Source organism: Garra rufa, chromosome 24 (genome assembly GCF_049309525.1).
Source record: "Garra rufa chromosome 24, GarRuf1.0, whole genome shotgun sequence".
In the NCBI taxonomy this organism is placed as follows: domain Eukaryota; kingdom Metazoa; phylum Chordata; class Actinopteri; order Cypriniformes; family Cyprinidae; genus Garra; species Garra rufa.
In genome coordinates, this window is record NC_133384.1 from 31,900,805 (window position 1) to 31,918,041 (window position 17,237).

The window sequence follows — 17,237 nt, forward strand, 5'->3', positions numbered from 1 at the left end:
CACCTTGTTAATCACATACAAAATAAAAATAAATAATTCACGTTTTTAAATGCACAATTATAACAATCAGTTAATAAATAATTTTAAAATGCAACTTGCATTTCACAAATAAAAATAGATAAATCACTTTTTAACAAGAGTTTTATACAAAATTAACAGAAAGTGGACATTTAAAACTCTTTATGTAATTTGTTTTAAAATTTAGTTGAAGGAAATGTGGCTAAATTAAATTAAAAAAAAAAGTGCTTAAAAACTTAAACAAAAAATAGTAAAATAATAAATTTTAAATGCACCTTTTAAAGCATTTAAACAACGTAATTTTATTATTATTATTATAATTATTATTATTATCCATCATCGTTATATCTCCTTTTCTATTTTAAATGAAACCTAAAAAACTGCATAAAGTTTTCCACAAAAATATGAAGCATCACAACTGTTTTTAACATTGATAATAAAAAAAATGTTTCTTGAGCAACAAATCAGCATATTAGAATGATTGACACTGAAGACTGGAGTAAGACTTTGCATCACAGGAATAAATTACACCTCCTAATATACACAAATAGAAAACAGTTATTTCAAGGTGAAATAATATTTAAAAATATTACTGTTTTTACTGCATTTTTAATAATTATAAACACTTTCATAAACATTAAAAAAAAATTTCCTGACCCTTAATCAAATGAATTGTATGATATGCTGATTGCAATTCCTCACACATTCCAAGCAATAAAAAAGGTGATACACTTTCACTGTAAGGAAATCTAATTAACTGGCAGCAGTTTAAAGAATCGGCTTCATCCCTTTTGTAGATAATAGCCGGCTAAAATGTGATGGTCCTGGCAGTGTTTGACAGTGATGTAGAGGGAGACAGCAGCCACACTGATGAGTTCAGTCATGGTTTCCTGACCCCGCTGTGACACTAATGAGAGGGAGATCTACAGGCTCCAGAGCTTCAACAAGGACTGTCTCCCACTTACTGCTCAGGAAACAAGCTCCACCTCGACAGCACACAAAATACTCAAACAAAAAGGTACAGCTACATTCTGCCTGCTTCATCCCTGTGGGTTCTGAGGCGTTTCAGTGTGAGAATGATGAATAGAAGCAGCATAATTAAGGGCAAACTGAGCAGCTGAAGATGATAAACATCTGATGTTACTGAAAGAACAAGAGATTCAATTCTTCAGTGTTAAAACAGGTTCTTCTATTTCGGTTAAATGTACACTGATTACTATAAGTCATTCATCAGTTTTTATTAAAAAGAATGGACTAACACTCACACCTTAGCAACACCGTAGCAACTGCAAACAAACACATTATTAGGCTACAGAGAACACATTCTAAACATTTCTTACAACACTGTAGCAACTTCATAGCAACACCCTAGCAACCACAAACAGACTACTCAAAATAGTCTAATTCAAAAGAACTCTAAACCCATACAAGCACACATGCCTTAGCAACATCCTAGCAACCACAAACAAACACACTGCTCAACAAAATACCCTAGCAACTGCATAGCAACACAAACATGTTGTACTACTCAGAACCTCTCAGCGACTACATGGCAACACCCTGACAACCTTGCAAAACACCCTTGCAAATGTATACAAACCCTCTAAAATACTTGGAAAACTTTAGCAACTTCAAAGCAACACCCTAGCAACCACGAACAAATATGCTATACTACTAAGAAAATCCTAGAAACTCCATAGAAACGCCCTGGCAAACTCACAGAACACCTAAAAACACAAATGACAACTCGGAATACCTCAGCAACCACAAACTCAGAATATCTTAGAATTCCTAAGTAACTGCATAGCAACACCCTGACAGTGACAACCTAAAAGAACACCCTAGCAACCACAAACAAACATACTATTTTTCAAAACACTATTAACTGCATAACAACACCCGACAACCTAACAGAACACTGCAGCAAATGCATACAAAACCACTATACTACTTGCAACTGCATAGCAACACCCTGACAACCTCAGAGAGTACCCGAGCAACTGCTTTGACAACCTCCTAAAACACCAGAGCAATTGCACACATTCTAAAAGTGACTCAAACTACTTTTGCAACTGCATAGCCACACTTTGACAACCTCGTAGAACACCCTAGCAAATGCACATAAACTCACTAAACCACTTAGAAAACCTTAGTAACACCCTAGCAACCACAAACAAAGAGACTACTACTCAAAAAAAACTCCAGCAACTACATAGCAACACCCTGCCAACCTCACAAAACACCCTAGGAAATACACCAAACTATTAGGAATACCTTAGCAACACTAGCAAATGCACACAAACTCACTAAACCACTTCGAAAACCTTAATAAGCACAAACAAACACACTGGCACTCAAAACACTGTAGCAACTGCATAGCAACACCCTGACAACCTCCCAGAACACCTGAAAATGCAAACAAGTATTTGAAATACCTTAGCAACCACAAACAAACATGTTATACTATACAGAATATCTTATAATTCCTTAGTAACTGCATAGCAACACCCTGACAGTGATAACCTCACAGAACACCCTAGCAAATGCTTAGAAACACGCTAAACTACTCAGAATACCTTAGCAACCCCCTAGCAATGACAAACATATTATTTAAATCACTCTAACATCTGCATAGCAACACCCTGACAACCTTCTAGAACACCTGAGCAACTGCACACATTCTGATTAAAAATACCTTAGCAACTGCATAGCAACTCCTAACAACCTCTCAGAACACACAAGCACACACTACGTTTAGTGTGCATACAAGCACACTAAACCACTCAGAAAACCTTAGCATCACCCTAGCAACCACAAACAAACAACTACTTAAAACACCCTCGCAACCACATAGTAATGCCCTGAAGACTCAAAAACTCAAAATACCTTAGCAACTGCATAGCAACATCCTAACAAACTTGCACAACACCGTAACAAATTCACACAAACACACTAAGCTACTCAGAATACTTTAGCAACACCCTATCAACCACAAACACACACACACACACACACACACACACACACACACACACACACACACACACACACACACACACACACACACACACACACACACACACACACACAACTACTCGAAACAATCTAGTTACTGCATAGCAACACCCAAACAACCTAGCAAATGTATACAAGCATACTAAACTACTCAGAACACCTTAGCAACACCCTAGCAACCACGAAAAAACACACTATTACTCAAATCATTCCAGCAACTGCATAGTAACCCCCTAACACCCAAGCAACTGACACACATATTCTTAAATGATGCAAAATACCTTAGCAACTGCATAGCAACACCAGAGCAAATGCATACAAACACACCAAACTACTCGTAATACCTTAGCAACAACTTAGCAACCACAAACAAACACACTACTACTCAAAACACTCCAGCAACTGCATAGAAATGCCCTGAACACTCATGCAACTTCACACAAATGTTCTAAAATGACTTAAATACCTTAGCAATGGTATAGCAACACCCCGACAACCCCCCAAAAGCACACTGGCAATGTTTTGGCAAAAAAATCATGTTATTTTTGACACTGTTATGCAGTGCCACTAGTGGTGCACTTGTACACTTGACCTTTAGGAAAGGATACATACAAGAAAACAAATCTGTCTGACACTTTCACAGCTACAGTCACTGTTGCCATGTTCTTATCAAGCATCTGACAAGTGAGATGCGAGGTTAAGATTGATTATCTCAAAAAACACAATTAACACGAAAGCGCTTCGAGCTGAAACGAACCGTTGTTGTCAGCATGTCGATGCATCACAGAGGATTTGTGTTTGCAGTGTCGAGTTCACGGTTTACCAAAACACACCAAATGAGCACATTGTTTCTGAACAATAGCGCAAGCCTCTCTCTCTTCCCTGTTTCCCAAGTAATTAACTTCATTCATTCTGAAGGGAAGCGTGCGCCGCACCAGGCAAGAACTCATTTAGACTGATGATTCAGAGCTTTGTGCATATGTAATCTGCTAGCGAGCGTGGATTCATGGAAAGCAGTCATGTTGATTTCACATCAGATTTGAGCAAAGCGTACAATTTCATATGCTTTAACACTGCAAGGGATTTGGGGATTATGAGAGGTAGATTGGTTTTCCATCTGATAATGGAGAAAAAGAGGATCAAGATATTGAGCAAAGGAGTTTAGCTGGAGGCAGGTTTTAAACACATCTGTGCAAAGCACCCAGAGCTTTTTAATAATTCATGCGTCTTCTACCAGAAATTTGTCAGAGTGCAGTTTCTGTGCCAGTAGATGTTACTGAGATTTTTAGCCTCAGGCATTCTGCGAACAGACCTCTAAACCTGCCATACGTCTCTACAAAAGAAAACAGAACATTGAAAAATGTTGTTTCTGATGACAAATGCGGCTAGCAATTTTGCAAATAAATGATTGGAAAATGTCAATTTACTTATGAAAACATGCACAGGTGAAACTGGGTGAAATCCAGTCAAGAACATGAACAGCTCAATTGCCATTAGAATGCAAAAAAATAAAAAAATAATAATTTATACATTTTTGGGGCATTTTTGGCATCAATAAAAATGCTAATTTAATACTGATTACATATTTACACTGACATACAAAAATGTTTGATTATTCATATTCTTTAACGTTTTTTATATATACTTTTAAAATTTTCATGACCACTGTCATGTAATGTATATTCATGTATACTATATTATTTATAGAAAACACACATTTAATTATACTGCATTTAATTATTTATTTTAAATAATGTATTACAGTAATGAGAATCTACTGCCATTAAGAAAAATGGGAACTGAAAAGAGAATTTTCCTATTTTTAAAAGCACGGTATATTTTTTAATGCAAAATAACAATATATTTAGAGAGAAATAAAAATGTAAAAAAATATATTTCAAATTTTAAATACACTTAAATATTTACATTTAAATATTGTAAATATTTTTCCCCCTTTGATTTTGAGGTGAAACATAACCTAGATATTTTTATGTAAGAAATAGCCATCCACACACATAAAAAATGTTAATGCATTAATGTTATGTATATTTATATACATTATATTATGTATATATTATACGTTATATTATTTATTTTAATTATATTGCATTTATTTATTTTTATGTATGTATTACAGTAATAAGAATCTACTGCCATTGAGATAAATGGGAACTGAAAAGAGAATTTTCCTATTTTTAAAAGCATATTATATTTGTTGTTTTGTAAAAATATAATTAGAGATCAATAAAATTTTAAAAAATTCAAATTTTAAATAAACTTAAATATTTATTATAAATGTTTAAATTAAAATACAGATTTTCCCTCCTTTTATTAAGAGGTTAAACATAACCTAGATATGTTTTTGTAAGATTTAGTCACCCACACATACATAAAACATGTTAATGCATTCATGTTATGTATATTTATGTACATTATATTATTTATACAAATCAGTAGATTTAATCATACTGCATTTAATGAATTATTTTTAATTATGTATTACAATAATGGAGAATGTACTACCATTGAGAAAAATGGGAACTGAAAAGATAATTTTCCAATTTATAAAAGCACATTACATTTTTTTATGCAAAATATAATTAGAGATAAATAAAATGTAATATATATATATATATATATATTATCAATATTTAAATTTAACTACAAATTTTTTTTGAGGTGAAACATTACTTAGATGTTTTTATGAGATTTAGCCTTCCACACACATAAAATATGTAATGCACTCATGTTATGTATATTTATGTGATGTTATGATGCATTACAGTAACAAGAAAAATGGGAACTGAAAAGAGAATTTTTCTTTTTTAAAAGCACAATATATTTGTGTAATGCAAAATATAAATATAATTAGAGATAAATATTAAAAAAATTATTTAAAAAAATGCAACATGTAAATAAATTTAAATATTTATATAAAGATTTTTCCCTTTGATTTTGTGGTGAAAGATGTATGTTGTATATATTTATGAACACTATATTATTTATATAAAACAATAGTTTTAATAATTCTGCATTTATTTTGTAATTATTTTTATGTATTAAATAAATATTTAAATAAATTTAAATATTTAAATGTAAATCTTTTTTTCCCTTTGATTTTGTGGTGGAACATAACCTAGATATGTTTTTGTAAAATGTAGCCATCCACACACACATAAAACATGTTAATGCATTCATATTATATGCATTACATTATTTATACATTATAAATTATATTACTCATTTTAATTATACTGCATTTATTTATTCTTAGTTATGCATTACAGTAATAAGAAACTACTACCATTGAGAGAATTTTCTGTTTTTAAAAGCATATTAAATTTGTTTTATGCAAATCCAAATATAATTAGAGATCTCTTTTTTTATTATTATTATTTATAAGTAATTTTTTCCCCTTTGATATTGAGGTGAAACATAACGCAGATATGTTTTTGTGAGACTTAGCCTTTCACAAACACTTAAAATGCATTGGAAATGCTTTTACGGTCTCTTCTGAAAGACTCAAGAGCTGTTAAAAAGGGAATCGCTCTTATTTATAATCCACTTTAACACCTTGCCCCGCGCTTTTCCCTTAAGATGTAACTAGGCATTCTTAGAAAACACAACAAAACGCCCTCAGCCAGATTTATTCAGCCAGTCTAATTAATTGCTTTAAGAGCTTCGATTAATTTCAACTGTGGACTTGCTTTACTGGCTTATCCCGAATAGCATCTGAAATGCAGACAACTGTTGATCATGCCGAAAGTGCTGTTTACATACATGGGTGAAGTTCTTGTAAGTGCAGTTTTCACCCCGGAACCTGCAGTCAAGCAGCATGTCTTCTAATTGGTGGCCCAGCCTGTCAATCATCTCACTGGTGTTGAGCTGGTAGTCCGGAGGTGGGCTGTAGTTGGAGAAGTCCAGAAGATGCAACAGCCTCTCGCGGTGTCGACTGTGTTTGAGCATGGAAACGCTCTGGCGGTTGACTGTGTGGTTCAGGTGCATGATGTCCATCCAGTAGCCGCTGTGGTAGAGGTCAGCTTTGGTCAGGCTGGATACACGGAGGAGGTTCTGGTTGCAGAGTGTAACGGCCGGAAACGTCATGTTGTGAGACCAAACCATGTAGATCTTGGTCACGGCCGGGTAGGAGAGAAGATACAGAATTCGATTCCAGGACCATGTGAAGAGAAGACCCAAGCAGATAAAAATAGCCAGGAGCCAAAACAAACGCTGGGTTTTGGATTTGTACGGCGAGAATGCGTGTTTCAGCCCGTGGACTTTTGTTTTCAGTACAAATGCGGTCGTGATGTCCTCAGAGTTGTGGGTTAATGTCATTTTGAGTCTTTGCCGGCTGCTGCGTCTCTTGCCATCATCCATCAGAGAGTCCTTGTTTATTGCCTCCTGATTGGACGCAGACAAATCCTCCATAGTGTTGTTAAACTCTAAATACTGGCTGTAAAGTTTCAAAATGCATCATGCATTTTCTTTCAATCAGCTTGTGCATCAATGCCAGTCCATGCAAAGAAAAACTAAAAGTGCATAAAGACAAAAAAAATGTACGTTACCAAGCTGTTGCAACAAATCATATTAAGCTCATTTCAATCTCAGTTGCTCCAGGATCCTCAGGTTGATTTGTCTTCGCTTGAACAGATCAGCTTGAGTTTTCGCTCTCATCCTTCACCTCTTCTCCGGCTTCATTTTTTTGTACAGAACAACTATGCGAGGCTGCCTGCAGATTCTTGTTGCTTTCCCCTTTGTGTGAGAGCGCCCGGCCCCTCCCGCTCTGCTCAAATTATTCTGTCGATGGATTTGCAGCAGGCATATAGATCCATTTGCTTCGTGCGTCCCTGCTTCTTGCATTCCTCAAGCCGGGAAACCCAGAAGCGTACATATTTCTTGTATTAAAGTAGAAAAATGACCAAGTAAGAACACACAAGAGATTCCCGGGGGGTATGTCATTTATCAGACCTGTTTTTTTTCTGTCTTCGCTGATGTTTTCGCGGGCCTTTCGCGGTTGTTTATTTTACAATAATATCAACAGGCTTCTTGTGGGACGTCTGTCGGTTTTATTAGTATGTTTATGTGCTTTAATGAATTCACTTGATTCGAATGAATCAAATAAACTGCTGTTTGACGGTTACGCATGACACAAAACTGAGTGGACATGCAGCTGATCTTTATTTCTTCAAAACCCTATGCTGACACCTGTAGGACATCATAAAGTGCTATTATATTGATGTATGCTGCATATTAAAGATTATATGTACAGTCGTGGCCAAAAGTTTTGAGAATTACATAAATATTGGAAATTGGAAAAGTTGCAGCTTAAGTTTTTATAATAGCAATTTGCATATACTCCAGAATGTTATGAAGAGTGATCAGATGAATTGCATAGTCCTTCTTTGCCATGAAAATTAATTTAATCCCGAAAAAAAGTTTCCACTGCATTGTTAAGAAGACTTCAGGGTGTCCAAGAAAGTCCAGCAAGAGCCAGGATCGTCTCCTAAAGAGGATTCAGCTGCGGGATCGGAGTGCCACCAGTGCAGAGCTTGCTCAGGAATGGCAGCAGGCAGGTGTGAGCGCATCTGCACGCACAGTGAGGCCAAGACTTTTGGAAGATGGCCTGGTGTCAAGAAGGGCAGCAAAGAAGCCACTTCTCTCCAAAAAAAACATCAGGGACAGATTGATCTTCGGCAAAAAGTATGGCGAATGGACTGCTGAGGACTGGGGCAAAGTCATATTCTCAGATGAAGCCTCTTTCCGATTGTTTGGGGCATCTAGAAAAAAATTTGGCCGGAGAAGAAGAGGTGAGCGCTACCATCAGTCCTGTGTCATGCCAACAGTAAAGCATCCTGAGACCATTCATGTGTGGGGTTGCTTCTCATCCAAGGGAGTGGGCTCACTCACAATTTTGCCCAAAAACACAGCCATGAATAAAGAATGGTACCAAAACACCCTCCAACAGCAACTTCTTCCAACAATCCAACAACAGTTTGGTGAAGAACAATGCATTTTCCAGCACAATGGAGCACTGTGCCATAAGGCAAAAGTGATCTAATTTGGACTTTTTTCCTTGCAATTGCAAGTTTACATCTCACAATTCTGACTTTTTTCTCAGAATTGTTTAATAAACTTGCAATTCTGACTTTTTTTTTTCTCAGAATTGTGAGATATAAATGCACAATTGCTAGATATAAAGTCAGAATTGCAAGATATAAATGTGCAATTCTTGTTTGTTCTTTTTTTAATTCAGTGGCGCAATTCTGACTTTATAACTCAATTCTGAGAAAAAAGTCAAAATTGTGAAATAAGTCGCAATAACCTTTTTAAAAAATATTTATTCAGTTGCGCAATTCTGACTTAAGTCTCAATAACCTTTTTTTTTATGTTTTATTCAGTTGTGAAATTCTGACTTTATAACTCAAAATTCTGAGAAAAAAAAGTTGGAATTGTGAAATAAGTTGCAATAATCTTTTTATTTCTTTTTTTTTTTTTTAATTCAGGTAAACTGGCTTTCATAGGTCAAAGTGTCTGAATAATTTTTGGTCCCAAATTTTGATCAGTTTTACTGGTAGTCCACTGCATGACAAATTTGTGTGTATAATATGTCACAGTTTACTTTATTTAAGTGAGCTATCCTCACTTACATAAATGAACTATAGGGTCCTGCACATGATAGTGAAAAATAAAAATTATATCTTGTGTCTGTATTCTCATCTGTAAAAGCTGTTTATGCTTGCACGTTATTATTTTTGTGCTCTGTAACTTCCTTGCCTACCTGAAAGAAAATGACCATAAATATGACCTATAAAAAAAATTAATTTCAAGCATCAGTGACATTATCAGCTTCAACTGAATGTGACTGAATGCCATTAAAGCAATACTCATCTGATCAAGAATTGCATCAGGTATGTCTTCAAATACAACCCAAGAGCATGCTGGAACATAAAAATCACCTCTCTCTAAGTATTTATCACAGCAAATGAGAGTTTCTGAAGATTGCATTCTGCCCTCATTTGCCTGCCAATACATCTGAGCAGCCCCAGAATAACCAACCCAGTTTATCATGCATGTAATCAGCCACTGGACTTTCTGATGCTTTGCATAAACACGGTTTCTGCAAGTTTTATGAAGGTAACTGTAAGACTTTTTAAAGTAAAAAAAAAATTAAAAGGAATAAATCAAAGGGAACAAAATGCAACAATATGCTCTCTACAGTATATGTCACCCTGGACCACAAAACTAGTCAGAAGTAGCACGGGTATATTTGTAGCAATAGCCAACACTACATTGTATGAGACTCAAAATTATAAATTTTTCTTTTATGCCAAAAATCATTAGGATATCAAGTAAAGATCATGTTCCATGAAGACATTTTATAAATTTTGTACCATGTAAATATAAAAACTTAACTTTTGATTAGTAATATGCATTGCTAAGAACTTCATTTGGACAACTTTAAAGGCAATATTCTCAATATTTTGATTTTTATGCACCCTCAGATTCCAGATTTTCAAATAGCTGCATCTCAGCTAAATATTGTCCAGTTCTAACAGATGGAAAGCTTAATTATTCAATTTAAAAAACTGACCCTTATGACAGGTTTTGTGGTTTTGTGTGTTACATACGTGAATGTGTTGTATTAGCAACACATCAAAGTCTAGTTTTCCAGTGCAAATTTCTACATATTCTTAAATCAAACTTGATTTACTTGAGAAGCAAAAGTCTCGAGAAGAGTTGTTTTTCGGTGAAACTAATCAAAATGAAGTGAGTTTATGATTAAAAAGAACAAATATGCACCAGTGGAAAAAGTTTTCATACCCCATTTGTTCTTGGTTTTTCTATTTTATTTAATTTTGTTCAGTTTCTCAGAAAACAAGATTTGATTTGCATCTCAAGTAAATCTTGTTTTAAAGGTGACCTATTATGCAAAAATCACTTTTGTAAAGTGCTTGAACACTGGTGTGGGCACAGTGTGTGAAAACAAGGGACAAACACCAAAAAAACTTTTGTTTTTGGCTCATGCCAAAAACAAAGTGGCAGTTTGCTGGGTATTTTAAGCTAAAACTTCACATACACATTCTAAGGACCTTCACATTCACATCAGAGACTTCTTTTACAACTTGCAAAAAGCGGCATAATAGGTCAGCTTTAAGGATGGTTCGATAATTGTATCGGAAAACAAGACCAAAAAAATCCTAGGAAGATACACATTTTTAGCAATGCATGCAACATTTAATGAGCTGTAAAGAAATTTTAAACTAAGCTGACAAATCTGATCTACGTGCAGCGCAATCAACTACAGTTTGTTTGCCATTTATGAGCCATTTAGAGGATGCCACAATAATAAACTGTTGTGGGAAACTGAAATAATGGCATTGCAAGAAAATTGCACAAAGCGCCCAGAATTTATATCAATCCAAAAGTAATAAATACATTTTATTTCATAGGCATAACTCAAACCAAAATGGCAAATATACAGTCTTACTGGTGGATATATACTGTAGTTTTTCAAAGATCTGACCTCACAATCTTCTCCGTGATTATTCCATCCTAAAAAGAACTAATTACGAAGTCCAACTAGCCCATTTACTTCAGCAGAAATGAAGCTGGTTCATTTCATGAGCTCACTAGAGCTGAAAAGAGATCTTCTAATCAATAAAATTAGCAGCTGCTTAGTAGCTGTACATCTCAGGATCATTATTTCATAATATTCCAGCTGTGTTCCATAATATTTCATTCTTGTGTTTATTTACCAAACTCCTCAGGAGTGAAGAACTATGTATTTGATGCTCAGGTAATATGTTTCAGAGCATGCTGATATAAATATAGATGAGAGCTGGGTCTCTCAGCGGCGGCTAATTTTCTTCCAGTTACACTGGAGCCACAGTCGATATTCCTCCGTCTAGGGTCATTAAGCCTCATGGATTAATTCGTCTTTCACAGGCAGAACAAGTGCAAGAACTTCAAAAATCGTCCAGTTTTCTGGTGCGTTGTATATATAGTCGCATAAACTAAGATCGTTAACTTATTCCTGTGAGCTCAATTTCTAAAATAATATTCGATGGAAGACTTTTGGTCATTTAATTTTGATCATTTAAAAAGTGCAAAACAACCGGCAAAGTTCATTAGTTCTCAAACTTTCGTATCTAATGCCATTTGTCCAAAAAAACGTATAAAATTAGGCTTACACTCTTAAAAATAAAGGTGCTTCATAATACCATAGAAGAACCTTTTTTGTCTAAATGGTTCCATAAGGAACCTTTAACATCCATTTCACAAAAGGTTCTTTGTGGCGAAAGAAGGTTCTTCAGATTCTAAAAAGGTAAGACTGTAAAGAACCTTTGACTGAATGGTTCTTTGTGGAACCAAAAATGGTTCTTCTATGGCATTGCTGTGAAGAACCTTTCAAAGCACCTTTATTTTTTAAAAGAGTGTAGCGGACAAGAATAAATCAAAGTTTAGCACAGATATACACAACTAGTCAAAAGTTTTTGAACTGTAAGATTTTTAATGTTTTTTAAACAAGTCTCATCTGCTCAGCAAGCCTGCATTTATTTGATCCAAAGTAGAGGAAAAACAGTAAAATTTTGAAGTATTTATAATAATTGATTTCCATTTAAATATATATTTAAAATCAAATTTATTCCTGTGATCAAAGCTACATTTTCAGCATCATTACTCCACTCTTCAGCGTCACATGATCCTTCAGAAGTCATTCTAATATGCTGATTTGCTGCTAAAGAAACAATTTTAATTATTTTTTTTATCAATATTTAAAACTGTTGAGTACATTTTGGGAAAGAAATTATAGAAATGACTACTTTTATTTAGCAAGGATACTGTAAATTGATTATAAGTGATGATAAAGACATTTATAATGTAACAAAAGATTTCTATTTCAACTTTCTATTCATTAAAGAAACCTGGAAAAAATCTACCCAGCTGTTTTCAACATAATATTAATAAATGTTTTTTAAACAGCAAATCAGAATATTAGAATGATTAGAATGATTTCTGAATGATCATGTGACTGGGGTAATGCTGCTAAAAATTCAGCTTTGAAATCACAGGAATAAATTACATTTTAAAATATATTCAAATAGAAAGCAGTTATTTTAAATAGTAAAAATATTTCAAGATGTTTTTGCTGTACTTTGGATCAAATAAAAGCAGGCTTGGCGAGCATAAGAGACTTTAAAAAACTCTACATCTGCAGATTTGAAGGGTATCCCATTTTAAATTTATATCCTTTGACTTTTACATGTTTGATTAAATATTTAGGCAAATTTGAATATGCTTTCAGCAACCAATAAAAGAGTACTCTCAGCTAATGATTCATTGATTCATTTCCCAGACTTGCCAAACAATTTCCCATGTTTTCCCTACAAAATCAGCATGGAAAAGCTCTTCACATTGCATTTGGGCCTATTTATGCAGTAAATCTCCCAGCTGCTAAACTCAGAACTTAAAACAAGCATCTTGGGATTGTACAAAACAAATCATTGGCCTTTTCTAAAGTGGAACGCAATGAATCCAAATCTATATCCAATTGAATACTAATGAAGAGACCTCAAAAAACAGCAGTCGATAGACGACAGCCTTTAAATCTGAAGCATTTTGCTGACAAAAGTGCTGGAAGAGAGATGTACTGTTGGAAAGTCTGAGGGAAGTGTTTAATAACAGTTATAGTCTAAAGGCAGAGCAACCGAACGTTAAATCAAAAGTGTCGATAATATTGTCCACACCATTATCTGTGGGTTTCTGGTTCACTGCATCAAGGAAATACACGTGGATGAATTACTTCAGGAAAATGCCAATATTTTTGGCCATGAGTGTGCAAGGATGATTCCCTCCACGACAGCTCAGCGTTAAGAGCCTTGTTTAACGGTAGAACGATGATAGTTCATGAATCACGCCAAATGGGGCTTAAAAGCCAGACCTTTAACCACTAAACACATCCTCCTTAGTAAGGTTAATTGAAAGAGATATGAGCCATCAGATTAAGATGCTTTCTACCTGTCCAGCTGTCCACTTCTATTGCAGATGATAATGGACATTTACAGTATAAAAGAAGGGCAATTACCACTGGAATACTGCTGAACTGAATCAGTGAGTGACAAATGATTGTGTTACACAGTTTCAGATCACTGTAAACAGCTGACACACTTACAATCTGTAAACGTATACGATTTACAGCCGTTTGGTAGTAAACCTCAGCACTCCAAACTTTAATTATCAAGGCGTATCAGGGAATTAAAAAGCCAAATGACCAACCTTTACCGAACATCTGTGAATTACAATCTTCATCTGCTTTCAAATTAGTACCTTTTCTCAGGGAACATCCTGTTAATGTCCCGAAGGACGTTGGCTGGTTCTGTAATGCATAATTCCATTAAAGCGGCACTGTGAACTTTATTCGAGGTTTCATTCAATAAAATACATGTGCTTAAGCGCTAATTTAAAAAGAGAATTTTAATGAGCTCGAGTGGAGCAATAAGCACTACGGCTGCGTCTCTAGAGCAAATGGCTATTTTTGTGTAGGCAGCTGTGAATATGAATTTTTAAAAGGGGAAACTAATACAGATTGAGCACCTCTTAAAGAAAAGTGGGATTTTTTCTGGTTCCAAAATGACAACAAGAAAAATCTTAGAATTCAATACTGAATTACTGAATATTTTTGTGTACAATAATTTACACAAAGATTAAAGATGATTAAAAATCATTTGAAACGGCAGTCAAAGAGATATTTTACACCATAGGAGCCAACAGAGTAGTTATATGAGCAATACTGACTTACTTTCTATTGATTATTTAAGTGAATCAGAATATACTTGTATAAATCTGAATATATAAATGTAAATCAGAATATAAAGTTAAGTCTGGATATATAAAAGAAAATCTGAATATTTATTTCTAAATATATTTATTTATAAAATCTGAATATATAAATGTTAATCAGAATATATAGTTGTAGGTCTAAATATATAGAGGTAAATCAGAATAATTTCTTTTAAATTTATCTTTATACATCTGAATACATAAATGTTAATCAGAATATATAATTATAAGTCTGAATATATAGAAGTAGATCAGAATATTTATTTATAAATCTGAATATATAGTTTTTAGTCTGAATATATAAATGTAAATTGTGAATATATAGAAATAAATCTGAATATATTTTTATGAATCCAAATATGTAAATGTTAATCAGAATATATAGTTGTAAGTTTGAATATATGCAAGTAAATCAAAATATTAATTACAAATCAGAACATATAAATGTAATTCAGAATATAAAGACAAAAATATTAATATATAAATGTACATTGTGAATATATATAGTTATAATTGTTAATATACATAGATATTCAGATTTATATCTATATATTGCAATTTACATTCATATATGCAGACTTATAACTATATATATTCAGATTTATATCCATTTATCCATAATTTAGATTCATATTAAGATTTTTAACTTCATATTCTGATTTACATTTAAATATTCTGATTAATGAATATTCTGACATTCATACTTATATATTCATATTTTCTTTAATTATTTCTTGTTTGACTGTTCATATAAGACCTATACACACACACACACACACACACACACACACACACACACATATTATATATATATATATCACCTGAACTGAAAATCATAGACACCTTTTCTCACCTTTTATCTCAAAATACAAGTGATCATTTCATAAAAAATTAATCACTTTTAAAAAATACATAAACATTAACATTTTATGTGCATAGAGACCAACAGGTGTTTTATTGTGGTTTAGTGTTTCAGGACAGAAAAAAATACATCAAAAGAGCATTCAGCACTATTTTCTCTAAGACTAATTCTGTCCAGATAACAGCCAGTAGTCCTGAAATTAAATCCTTCCCTATTTTTATTGGCCCATGCTCCATATTTCAAGACTTTTATTGAATTCATCATAGCAGTTTTATTGGGTGCATCAACCCGGCGCACATGTGTGAGAGATACGAGCGCTTTGATAGGAGCAGCGTTCACATTTCAACAGGCGGTTGGTCTGTCGTAACACTGCACATCAGTAAATCATGTCAAGTATCTGCGGTGGGGTGTCGATGAAATTTTAAAACCACATCCCCAGTCGTGTTTGAGCTTTACAGGGAGGCTGCGCTCAGACTAGTGAAGTGAAGTGTGTATCAGAATGAACCCGAGGGAGCGGATCCAGACAAGGACAAGCCGTCCTCTTGTGAAGACGCTTCTATTTAAGATGGAAATAAGTGGTCCTGAAACGGCTCTGCAGGGATCGCAGCTGATTTATCTCTATTTACAATGAGCTAAACGGGAAAAAAGATTTTGTGGCAACTATTGATTTCTGCAGCTTGGCTGTCTGTGGCCTACAGAGGGATTTATCTGCAACTTTATAAAGATAGGAAAAAGCTTTTATGTTGTTTAGATTTTATTTTTCAACTTATGTGTTAGAGAGTTGGTTTTAGATTGGTTGAGACCAGCTTAAACTAGCTAAGAGCAGCAAACAACCGTATGCCAAATGCTGGGGGAACACAAACACGCGCACACACACACAGTGTGTGATAAATCAATTTCTTCACAATCCGTATCTCATATTTCACAAGTGAACCTCAAGTTGTGAAACATCTTGCACATCTCTTTATTGAAAACAGCTCAGACCTATTGCATTTCCCTTGCCAGTATAAATTTGCTTATAAAAGATCATTTTAAAGCCGTTTTTAACGCTATTTTCATATAAAATCTTAATCTTTAAATTTTTGTATAATTTCATTATTTATGTTATATTTTATTTATTATATAAATATATTCCATGTTTAATTATTTTTAATATAATCCATAATTTATTTATTTATTTACATTTTTTTATTAATGTTTGTTTTTGTTTGGCATCACAAATCTTTCCAAATGTATTAATTAAAGACTATATAATATTATTTATAAATTGTGTATGTGTGTGCCCATATAATAAAAAAAAAATATATATATATATATATATAGTTTTTATAATCTAATCTAATATAATCTAATTTATTTTATTTTTAATATAACCCTTTTTTCCCCAAATGTTTGTTTTTGTGGCATCACTAATATTTTTGTATTTATTAATTTATAATTATACATTAATTACATTATTTATAACTTTGTGTATGTTTGTGTACATAATAAAAAACACTTT

The 17,237-nt window shown here is 33.6% G+C and overlaps 1 protein-coding gene across 1 annotated transcript in view; it reads right to left on the reverse strand.

Moving 5' to 3' along the window:
- Nucleotides 1–17,237, reverse strand: part of LOC141300690 (acid-sensing ion channel 1C) — a 164,686-nt gene that overhangs the window by 21,575 nt on the left and 125,874 nt on the right. The gene's annotated exons all lie outside the window — the stretch shown is intronic.